Here is a 10,410-nt window from a genome sequence, read left to right as displayed (position 1 = left end):
GAAGTCCCACGGGGGCAGGGAGGAGGACGCGGCAGTTCTTCAGGGGCGGGGACAGGGTGGCAGAAGACTCCCGGAAGCGGGGCGAGGCCGAACACCCGGAAGACCTTCGGGGTGAGACCAAGATGGCGGCGCAGGCTGCGTAGACCTTCGGGGGTTGGGCCTCGGCTGCGTGAGACCTCCTAGGGCGGGAACAAGATGGCGGGTCCGCCGCAAGCGGAAGTCGCCCGGAAGTCCTCTGGGGTGGGACCAGGAGGACGGAAGTGTCCCGGAAGTGCGGCGGAAGGTCAGACTACCCGGAGACGGCTCCTAAGTTCTCCAGGGGCGGGGCCGAGGTGCCGGCAGCCTGTCGGAAGCGGGGCGGAGGGTGTGTAAGACCTTCGGGAGCAGGATAGAGGGCCCCGAAGTCCCATGGGGACAGGGAAGAGGACGGGGTACAGAATACAGAATGACATGCACACCTACCACACCCACTAACTGAGATATGGCGAGGCCAAACTGGATTTTTATCTTGTCATTCGTGGGTGTTCCACAGGACGAACCCATCTTTCGTCGCCTCGAAATAAATCCTTAAACAAGCTATCTTCATGTTTTGCAATAAAGAACGGTTCAGCTAATCCTGTCTAACAAATTTTTAAAAGTTAGCGTACTGGCTTCTCTCCTACAAATAACTTTTAAAAGTTCGTCATCATTAGTGAACCAAACTATTAGTTAGGCTATTATTAATAGTACTTTAAAGATGAAATATTAATACAATTCTTTGTGATCAATAAGGAACACTCCAGTTCAGGTATGTTTTTAAGTTAAATCAGAGGACTCTCATAGAAATAGGCAGAGTTCCCTAAGAAGCACTCGGTACTTAGTACAGACTTATTTAACTTCCGAGTAACAGAAGCCTTTAAATGACCAGTTAGGGGGTTGCTTGACACAACATTTCAAACCTAGAAAACATGTATGGAAGTAAAATAAACGTATCAACGGTAGATGTAAAATAAACGTGCTTTAATTTCCATGTTTTTAGAAAAGATTTTATTGATGTATTTTTAGAGGGGAAGTGGGGAGAAACAGAGGGGGAGAAACATCAGTGTGTGGTCACTTCTCATGCACCCACACTGACTGGGGACCTGGCCTGCAACCCAGGCCTGTGCCCTGACTGGGAATCGAACCAGCAACCCTTTAGTTCACTCAACCCACGGAGCCACACCAGCCAGACATACATGATTTTAATATACAAAGATATACGAAGTACATAGTAGGTGCTCACTTTGTTGAATGCATACACGAATGAATACACGAGTCCATGCCATCTGACAATTCCCTTTTCTTTCCAATATTCGGAGTTTCATCGTCGGTCGCGAAACAACTTTCACCTAGTTGCAGAAATTTGCTATTAAGGACGATGAGGCATTAGCCTGCGCTTCTTAAAAGTGGAGACCTAGTCTTACTCAGATTTGAGTATGAAGAGAGGGGATAACAGCACGCTGGTTAAGAACACAGGATTTTCAGGTGGACGGCTTGGGTTCCTTCCAGCCTCTAACACCTGCTGTCTGACCTGAAAGCAAGTTACCTCCTTCTCTGCATATCAGTTTTGCCTTCTGTAAAACTGACCACGGTGAGGATGAAATAAAACTGTGCATGGAAGTGCCAGCACGGGGTCATTTTGATTATTCCACAAATGACTACTAGAGTAATGGTAACCGATAGACCTCCAAAGACACAAATACACAGAAATATTGCAACAAAAGCAGTCACTGCCTGCAGAGCTACTGATTCTGCCTGAAACCTCCCGGGGGGCCACTAAAGGTCGTTTCCCTACAGATCACCCGAGGAACGGAACCTTGCAAAATACGAGGGAAGAGCTTGTCTGTGGAACTGGGCACTCTCTGCACAGTACAATGACAGTTCAATAAGAAGCTTTCCCAGAGTCTACACCCTTTAAAGCTAATAATGATAAATAAAAGAGCAACCTACTAATAGCACACAGATGACATATTTCCAAAAAAAAAAAAAAAAAAAAAGTGAAGGGGTTCAAGCAGTGACGCACACTAAAAACAGTATAAGAACAAAATTAAGAAGGTATTGGGCCGATAGTTAAAAATACAAACAACACGGGAGAAAAACTGGGACAACTGTAAAAGAACAACAATTTAAAACAAGACCAAAAAATTGCCAATAACAAGAGACAAAGTAAACTGGATACATAAAAGGTATAAATAAGAAAAATGACATTAACACTGTGAGAGACTTAAGTTTTGGCTGTACAAATTCAATTTTAACTTTGAATATCATTTCTCTAGTACTGTCTCAAATTTGGGGAGTTAGAAGAATGATTTACCTAAAAAATTTGGTGATTAAGGAAGGACGAAGGACTGCAAAGCTGAAAACCTTATTTTGAATACTTGGCACCACCACTCGTTTAGCTGTGAACCTGCACATGCCACAATATCCTAACCTACATCAATATGGATATCTATTGGCACAATGTCAATAATTGTTAAAAGTGTATGGCAAGAACTCTTCAAGTCATTATATTTGAATATTTTATGTATGTTTGAATTTTTTAATTCTAGAAAATTAATAAGAAAGAATAACTTCTGCTTTGCTGCCTCACTGTTGTGCAGAAAAAATTAAATAAGCTATATTATCTCACTAAGTCAGGTAGTATCTAGGTAGTTAGCCATTCTTTTTTTTTTTTACCCCCGCTACGACTACTCACACTTAGTGTGGTGGGACAGACGTGCGCTCTGCACAGTCTCCCGCTGGCCTTACTCCTCGCTTTCGGGGTTCCTACAGCCACCCCGAAAGAGCACTGGGCCTGATGATGGGGTACATACGAAATCTGTTAGCTCTTCTGAAGCTCCATCCAGGAAGGCTGAGTCTATTAAAGATAGAAGCCTGTTAACCCTAGGCTCATTAATGCTAAACCTATCCACCCTGAGCCTAGCCATCTAGCCCTATCCGTACAATGGACTCGGTGAGCTTCCCTTAGCTGTAATTCCCAGAGTTCCCCACAGGAGGGCAGCACTGAGACAGACGGGGAGCCACAGCCGGCAAGCACACTGACAGGTTGATGGAAGAGTTCCTCTGGAGCGCACAGGAGCAGCTGAAGCGCGTTGAGTTCAGTGGACTTAAGTGGCTTCTTGGCAATCCCAGAGCCTGGCGTCTGAATCGAGAGGTGATGATTTGCACTTTCTAAAAAAGTCTGAGCACCATCAGATTAAGTAAATGTTGAGTTTACTATTGTAATTTGATACCGTAAACCTCTCCATAGAATTGCGGAGGACGTGTAAGACCCTCGGGAGCAGGACAGAGGACCCCGAAGTCCCGGGGGTGGGGGCAGGGAAGGGGACGCGGCAGTTCTTCGGGGGCGGGGACAGGGTGGCGGAAGACTCCCGGAAGCGGGGCGAGGCCGAACACCCGGAAGACCTTCGGGGTGGGACCAAGATGGCGGGGCAGGCTGCGTGGACCTTCGGGGGTTGGGCCTCAGCTGCGTGAGACCTTCTAGGGCGGGAACAAGATGGCGGGTCCGCCGCAAGCGGAAGTCGCCCGGAAGTCCTCTGGGGTGGGACCGGGAGGGCGGAAGTGTCCCGGAAGTGAGGCGGAAGGTCAGACTACCCGGAAGCGGCTCCTAAGTCCTCCAGGGGCGGGGGCGAGGTGCCGGAACGCTATCGGAGGATGTGTAAGACCTTCGGGAGCAGGATAGAGGACCCCGAAGTCCCGGGGCGGGGGTGGGGCAGGGAAGGAGACGCGGCAGTTCTCCGGGGACGGAGACAGGGTGGCGGAAGACTCCCGGAAGCGGGGCGAGGCCGTACACCCGGAAGACCGTTGGGGTGGGACCAAGATGGCGGCGCAGGCTGCGTAGACCTTCGGGGGTTGGGCCTCGGCTGCGTGAGACCTTCTAGGGCGGGAACAAGATGGCGGGTCCGCCGCAAGCGGAAGTCGCCCGGAAGTCCTCTGGGGTGGGACCGGGAGGGTGGAAGTGTCCCAGAAGTGTGGCGGAAGGTCAGACTTCCGGAGGCGGCTCCTAAGTCCTCCAGGGGAGGGGCCGAGGTGCCGGCAGCCTGTCGGAAGCGGGGCGGAGGGTGTGTAAGACCTTCGGGAGCAGGATAGAGGGCCCCGAAGTCCCACGGGGACAGGGAAGAGGACGGGGTAGTTCTTCGGGGGCGGGAGACACAGAGTGCAGAGAGAAGAGCATTCCAGAGAGGGCGAGGGACAGACAGAGGGCGGTCCAGAGGGGGGCGGGGGTCCAGGACAGAGCATCAGCAACAAGGCAGTGGCGAGTTGCAGGTCAGAATGAAGAAAGTGGACTTTATTCTCAGGACGAGGGAAAGCAGGGGCTGATTCGGGTTTATATAGAAGATACTATCTGTGTGTGTGTGTGTGTATGTGTGTGTGTGTGTGTGTGTGTGTGTGTAGCGGAGTAAGGGGGTGTCCTCTTAAAGCAAAAGAATACGACAGTACAAATACAAAATTGGGTATCAAACTGAAAATCAGAAGGAGAAACCTCACCAAATTACTGCAGTGGTTCGATGAGCCGACATACCCGTAAGGCACCCCCCCGCCCCCCCGGCGTTTCCGGCATCACGGGACCTGAATCCCCAGATGGTAACTGCACACACCTTAAGGATGAAGTTTGCTTATGACTTGGCCCATGTCAAGCCCTGTTCCTCTCCCACTGTCCAGGAACTTCCAACGATGGTGACAACTTCTGTTCCTGTGCCTTCCTGTCACTATACTGGGTATGCAGGCTCATCGGGTGGGTGAGGAACACGTCCCGAGAGCCATTTCGACCCTGAGGTGAGTAACAATAACCTCACTACGCATGGAAGTATCTGCAGACAAGTATGTTCCGCTGCAGAAACAGACGGTAGCGCTTATTAACCGCAGGTAGAAGACCTTACTTTTGCAGACTTTACAAAAAGCACGAGCACGGAACACATTGTGAGGGTCCCTTCCCAGGCCTCGGAAGCGAGGGGTCCTGAAGCTTAAGCTTCGCTCACTTCGCAGCAGATCTTTGAAAGTCTCGCATGGGGAACCGACGGAAGGGTTCAATGTGCTCTGAGGAGAGGTGGAGGGGACAAGTGTGGGAGGCGGGCACTGCGGCGGTGGCCCTGGAGCCTTCCTGGGCTGAGACCAGGGCCCCCCACCCCCCCACCCACCGCCCCGCCTCAGCCAAGACCGACTTCTCTCGTCTGCGGCCCCTTTTCCTCTGTGGCCATAATCTCTGCTGCACAGGACCTGCCACGCGCCCGCCGTGGGCCTGCCGCGGCGTCCGCAGCTGTCATCCCCCCGCCCGTCTGGTCTGGGTTGGCTCAGCCCATGGTCGTTCTTAAACCAAGCGCTGGAGACGGAGAGAGGGCACACCCGGCTACCCCGAGGGATGTGCCACCTGGGGCAGAGGAACAGACAAACGCATTGTAAGAACCGTAGGTAAGGGGAAAGGTAAACTCGAGTTCTCTCTCAGGAGTAGAGGGGGAGAGGGAAATGGGATCTGAGGGATCCAGAGGTGCTCAGAAGCACTGATGACCGATTACTGTAGCGGGTGCAGGGCTTGCACTGTAAACGGGCCTTTCACGTGTTTTCGGAGCGGTTTGCGTGAACGCGTGTGTGTATACATGTGCACGCACACACTTCCAGTCCTAGGAAGAGCCATCGATGTCGATGGCTGGCAACAGGTACAAGAATGTGATTCCCACAGAGGCCGAGCGCCACGGGTTCTCCAAGACGGTAGGGACACAGCAAGGGAGGCCTTCAGGGCACAAGTCCCATCTTTCCCTGCTTATGACACTCGCACCCACCAACTTTAGCCTCTTGTGTCCCGGCACCTCCAGGGCTGCCCCAGGACACTGAAGCATGAAGGATCACAGACCCACTAATCCCGGTGAACAACAGTGACTGCTACAGACAATTCTCCTTCACCGTTTCCATTCTTACCGAGTTTTATTCCCAGAAAAGGGGGGAGGGGGGTAGAAAGGCCCATGAAGAGCAGTCACCGCTCAACTTACAGAAAGGCGAGGCCCCGATCAGAGGCTACCATCCCTCTTTCCCACCGTCCGGGTTCAAAAGCCAACACATGCTCACTGTGGAAGAGGGCGGCTGAAATGGGGCTCAAAAGATTTATAAGACCCCCAATTCTGTCTTCCACGTATCCTTTTCTTTTTGTTCTTTTTCTTTCTTCTCACGCTCAGCCTTAGCTTCTTCTTCCTCGTGTCTTCTGATCAGCTGTTCCACTTCCTTCTGTCCGAGGACTCTGATGACCGTCTTTCCATTCTCTCTGGTCGGCGTGGCAATTTCCACTGGGGGCAAACACACACACGCACGGCTGCGTTATAGCAATCACAGGTGCTAAAGTTGTTGCAGCTACCTTAAAATACCGTTTACATTCATCGCCGTTGCAAAATCACGTTAGGTACCTATCTCTAGGTTTTACAGCAGCACAGAAATACTCACGGCGCCGTTATTGCCAATGCGTGCGGCCTTCCATCCCCCGTAATTTCCGCTCGGGTCGCTCCGATAGAGCTGAAAGCCGTAACGCTTATCCCAGCCAATGGACAGCAGCGAGACGCCAAAGGCACGGTTTTCCCTTTAACCAAGAAAAGAGGACCGTCAAGCACATCAGCCACCCAAAAGCAGTATCGCTACAGTCACTCGAGCTCCCCGAACATAGCTGAAGCACCTTTCTTGTGAAGCTGAGCATTCGTAAGTGGCTCTGTTCTGGCCACCACAGACTAAGGCCCACCAAAACGTCCACTTGCTTCCGGGAGATGGGCACAGCCAGGAGACGGAGTTAAGACCCGGAGGACCGCTACTCCGCGCTGAGTTTAATTATTAGGTAAGAAAAGCAATCGGTTTCCAGATTTAAAAAGGCTATTTCTGCCTCTCGATGGTCTATTAATAAAACATATGATAATACATATCGCGGAAACCACGAAGCGCAAATGTACAAAAAGTTCTTCACTTACTTTTCAATTTCTTTTTACCATCTCATAAAAAAATTATTACCTAGAAAATGTCTCCCCTTTCTGGAATAAATATGCCCCAGATTTCCTACCTCCAAACTGCGCGTACGCTTGTTTGATATCACAGAGCGCTGTCACCAACTGCTCACGAGGAATTGGCTCCCGATACTGTAATAAATAAATACCTAGGATGAAAACACAGGCATAGTCATCATTTTTTCCTAAGACACAAAAATCTAAGCAAAACATATTCTGGACATAAACCTGCGCCATGGGGGGACATTGACAGTCACCTGTCACTTGAAAGGGGAGCAGGGGAATGTCAACATCCTAACAATCTTATGACCATAGCATTTTATAAGTTCGGGTTAGAAAAAAGAAGCAATTTTCAATTAATAAATCTGCGATGACTCTCATCTTGGCAAAAACGAGTTCTCCTTAGAGATGTCAAGCAAACTGACTTATCTGATCGTCAGTCACACTCTCTCTGACCATACCTTTGGGCAATGAGCCTCAGTTCGTTGGTCAGAACGTTAGCGTCAGAAGTTACGCCGGCCACGGTGCAAGCCATGCCCCTGGAGGAAGAAAAAAAAAAAAATGTATTCATGTGTCTGTAAGCAGAGCAGGTGTCTGAGAGGGCCTTTAAGAAGTATTTGCAAAGCCCCAAGTTCCATGATAAGTTTACCATGCTCGCATCAATGCTCTGGTTTTCTTCTGAACAGACAGAAACTACAGAAGGTTTATCTTTGCAGGACAAACCTGACGTCGTTTATAACATGAAAGATACACAGCGCCCCCTCCAGTTCTTCGATAGGCGTATTCAGCACCACGACGCCGAACAGGGCGAGAGAAGGAGCACTAGGAAGCTAAAGCAAGTCCCGAGAGGGTCCAGAAGCAAGACAGAGGTTTTGCCAGAGAGGAAGAAAAACTACCCCCACTCCTGGGTCATCGGTATTCTCACCTCCAAAGGCCTGGCTGGCCGGGGCGGAGGGAGGGGGCTCAGGGGCTAGGCTCCCAGGAAAGGCGCCTTTCCTTTCTTTGCTGCCGCTCCCCGAGGGCTGCGCTGGCTCCCCTAGAGCTGGCACCCTCTGTCACCTGCTGTCACTACACCTCCGCAAGCCTGCCGGCTGCCGAGCGGCCCGTGGCCCGGCGGTGACTCTGGAGGGATGACGCTTCCTTGGACACGCATTCAAAGGCCCTAGAACCGGCACCCGCCTCATCCCCCACTCAGGGGGTAAGTCTCTGACAGGCAAACCCAGTGCCCCGCAGGCTAGGAGTCCCGCACGCCCAACGACGGGAAACTGACGGGGCTCATCTAAACTGTTCCCAGACCTCCAGGGGTAAGATTCGGGACACTTCCACACAATTCCCGAATAGCCGTTCTGAACACTCGGGGAGCCTGCCACGTGTCAGACCCTGCGCTAGTGTATTTCACTCGTTTTACTCTAGTTCATTAAACGGCCACCACCACTTGAGGCGGCACCGAAGCCCAGAGAAGGAAAGCAATGGGTGCAAGGTCACACAGACTTAACCCAGATCTGCACACCTACCACGCCTGTACTCCGAACGGTATAGAATAGTTTCTCCACCTAGGGCTTGGCCCTGCACGTCAAAAGAATAACGCATCATCCTAAGCCTCAAGGAAGTTTCAAATAAGAATCAAAAGTGTCCACCAGTAAAGGCACAATAACAAGCGTTTGCTTCAAGTTTACTACGGCACACGGGCCAGCCCTCCCGAAATACGTGAGATCCTACGTATGTGAGCACGTGAGATATTGAAACCCTCTCCCCCCTGTGAACTCACTTACTCATCATCGAGCTTATAAATTTTTTCAGGGACAACAACTTCATCAAGCAGCTTGTGGATGTTGCGTCGCTCTGCTGCAAGCCAAACACCGTCGTTCGCTAAAGTTCCCGGACAGGTGCCCGCACGTCCGATGGCCTCCATGGCGTATTCAACCTGGTACAAGCGACCTGCAAAACACAAGCGGTGAGAAACCGAGACTCCCTTCTGGGTGCTTGCACCACTGGGCCAAGAGAGTCAGCGGGAACCCTGACAGGCTCTACCCTCGAGTCCCTCTCTCGTTCTCTCGTGCTGTGCGTGATCGACCTGGTGACCATAATGACATCAAAACACAAGAGAGCATGAACTATACAAAAAGTGTCTTGACTTCCGCCCCCCCACCCCCACCCCCCCAAAAGTCAAGCACTTAAAAATACTTTTGAGACAGATTCTACAATTCCTATTTTGCCTCCTGGAGAAAATATAGTGGTCCTGGAGTCATAGCTTCGAGACCGCAAAGGAAAATATATACCCATGACTCCCGTCCACTGAAAGTAACTCCTGCATAAAACACATCCTGGCACCCAGAGTCCAGTGTGTAGCAGGGAACCGATCATTTCTTCCCACTCCCATTTTCTCACGCAGGTCTGTAAGCTGAGTACCAGACCCTTTGTCAGGCGATAGCTTACGGACGTGTGCGGAACTTACCGTGTGTTCTGAACTTTACGGCTCCTGTCAAAAGAAAGTAAGATCCTTACTAAAACGAAAGTTACAACTGAAAAAGCATTTCCACGGCTTAAAACCGTTCCGTCCACCCCCTTCTTTGGCCGAGGTGAGGGACGCAAACACGATTTGACACAGGTGGAGACCGAGGCACCGGGGCTGGAGGGGAAAATCGAAAAAGCCCTTTTTTGGAAAAAAACAAAACCAACGCAGAAAAGGAGCCCAAATGAGACACGGTAGAGGCAGAAAGAGGGATGAGACCCTGCAGGTCCAAGAGGAAGAACTGGGGAAGGAGAAAGAACGGGGCGTCCAGGCGGAGCAGGAAGCTTCAGCAGAAAACACTGAGTCAGACGCCTCACGGGCAAGAGACAAACGGCCGAAGCTCAAAAAAAAAAAAAAAAGAAAAAAGAATCGCAGCCGCTCGAAAGCTAAGCCAGTATCCCGACCACGGAGTCCAGGAGGACAGACACGTGAAGAGGGGCAGAGGCTTCTCCCGGGAGGGCTGGGGTCCTGCATGCGGAAGGAGGCGGGGGGTTGGGGGTGGGGGCGTGGGGCGACCTCGGCCCCCAGAGCACATTTCCCAAATAGCGGAACACCAGACTAAGGCTGCAGGACCGGCGCGCCCAGACGAGATTTCTTAAAGGTGGGCCGGGGCCTCGGGGCCTGCCTGGCACTTTGGGAGGCGGTGACCTGCGACCAGGCCGCCGGAGAGTCCTCATCCCCATGCTCCACACCGGTGCAGCCGGCACCCCCGCGGCGCCCGAAAGGCAGGTACTAACCGGAGAAGAAAAACTAGAATCGAGGGCTACACAAAGGGCCTCACGCCACAGGAAGAACCCACTATCGCCCCGCCAAGTGTCCGCTGCCCATGTGGCCCACGCGCGTGCGCAGAACGATCTCGCGGGGTGGGGGGGGAATGGGGCGGGGAGAACGGCCGAAGATACGGAA

Source organism: Furipterus horrens, unplaced genomic scaffold (genome assembly GCF_987537825.1).
Source record: "Furipterus horrens unplaced genomic scaffold, mFurHor1.1.pri manual_scaffold_13, whole genome shotgun sequence".
NCBI classification, from domain to species: domain Eukaryota; kingdom Metazoa; phylum Chordata; class Mammalia; order Chiroptera; family Furipteridae; genus Furipterus; species Furipterus horrens.
Note: the sequence above shows the minus strand (reverse complement) of the source record.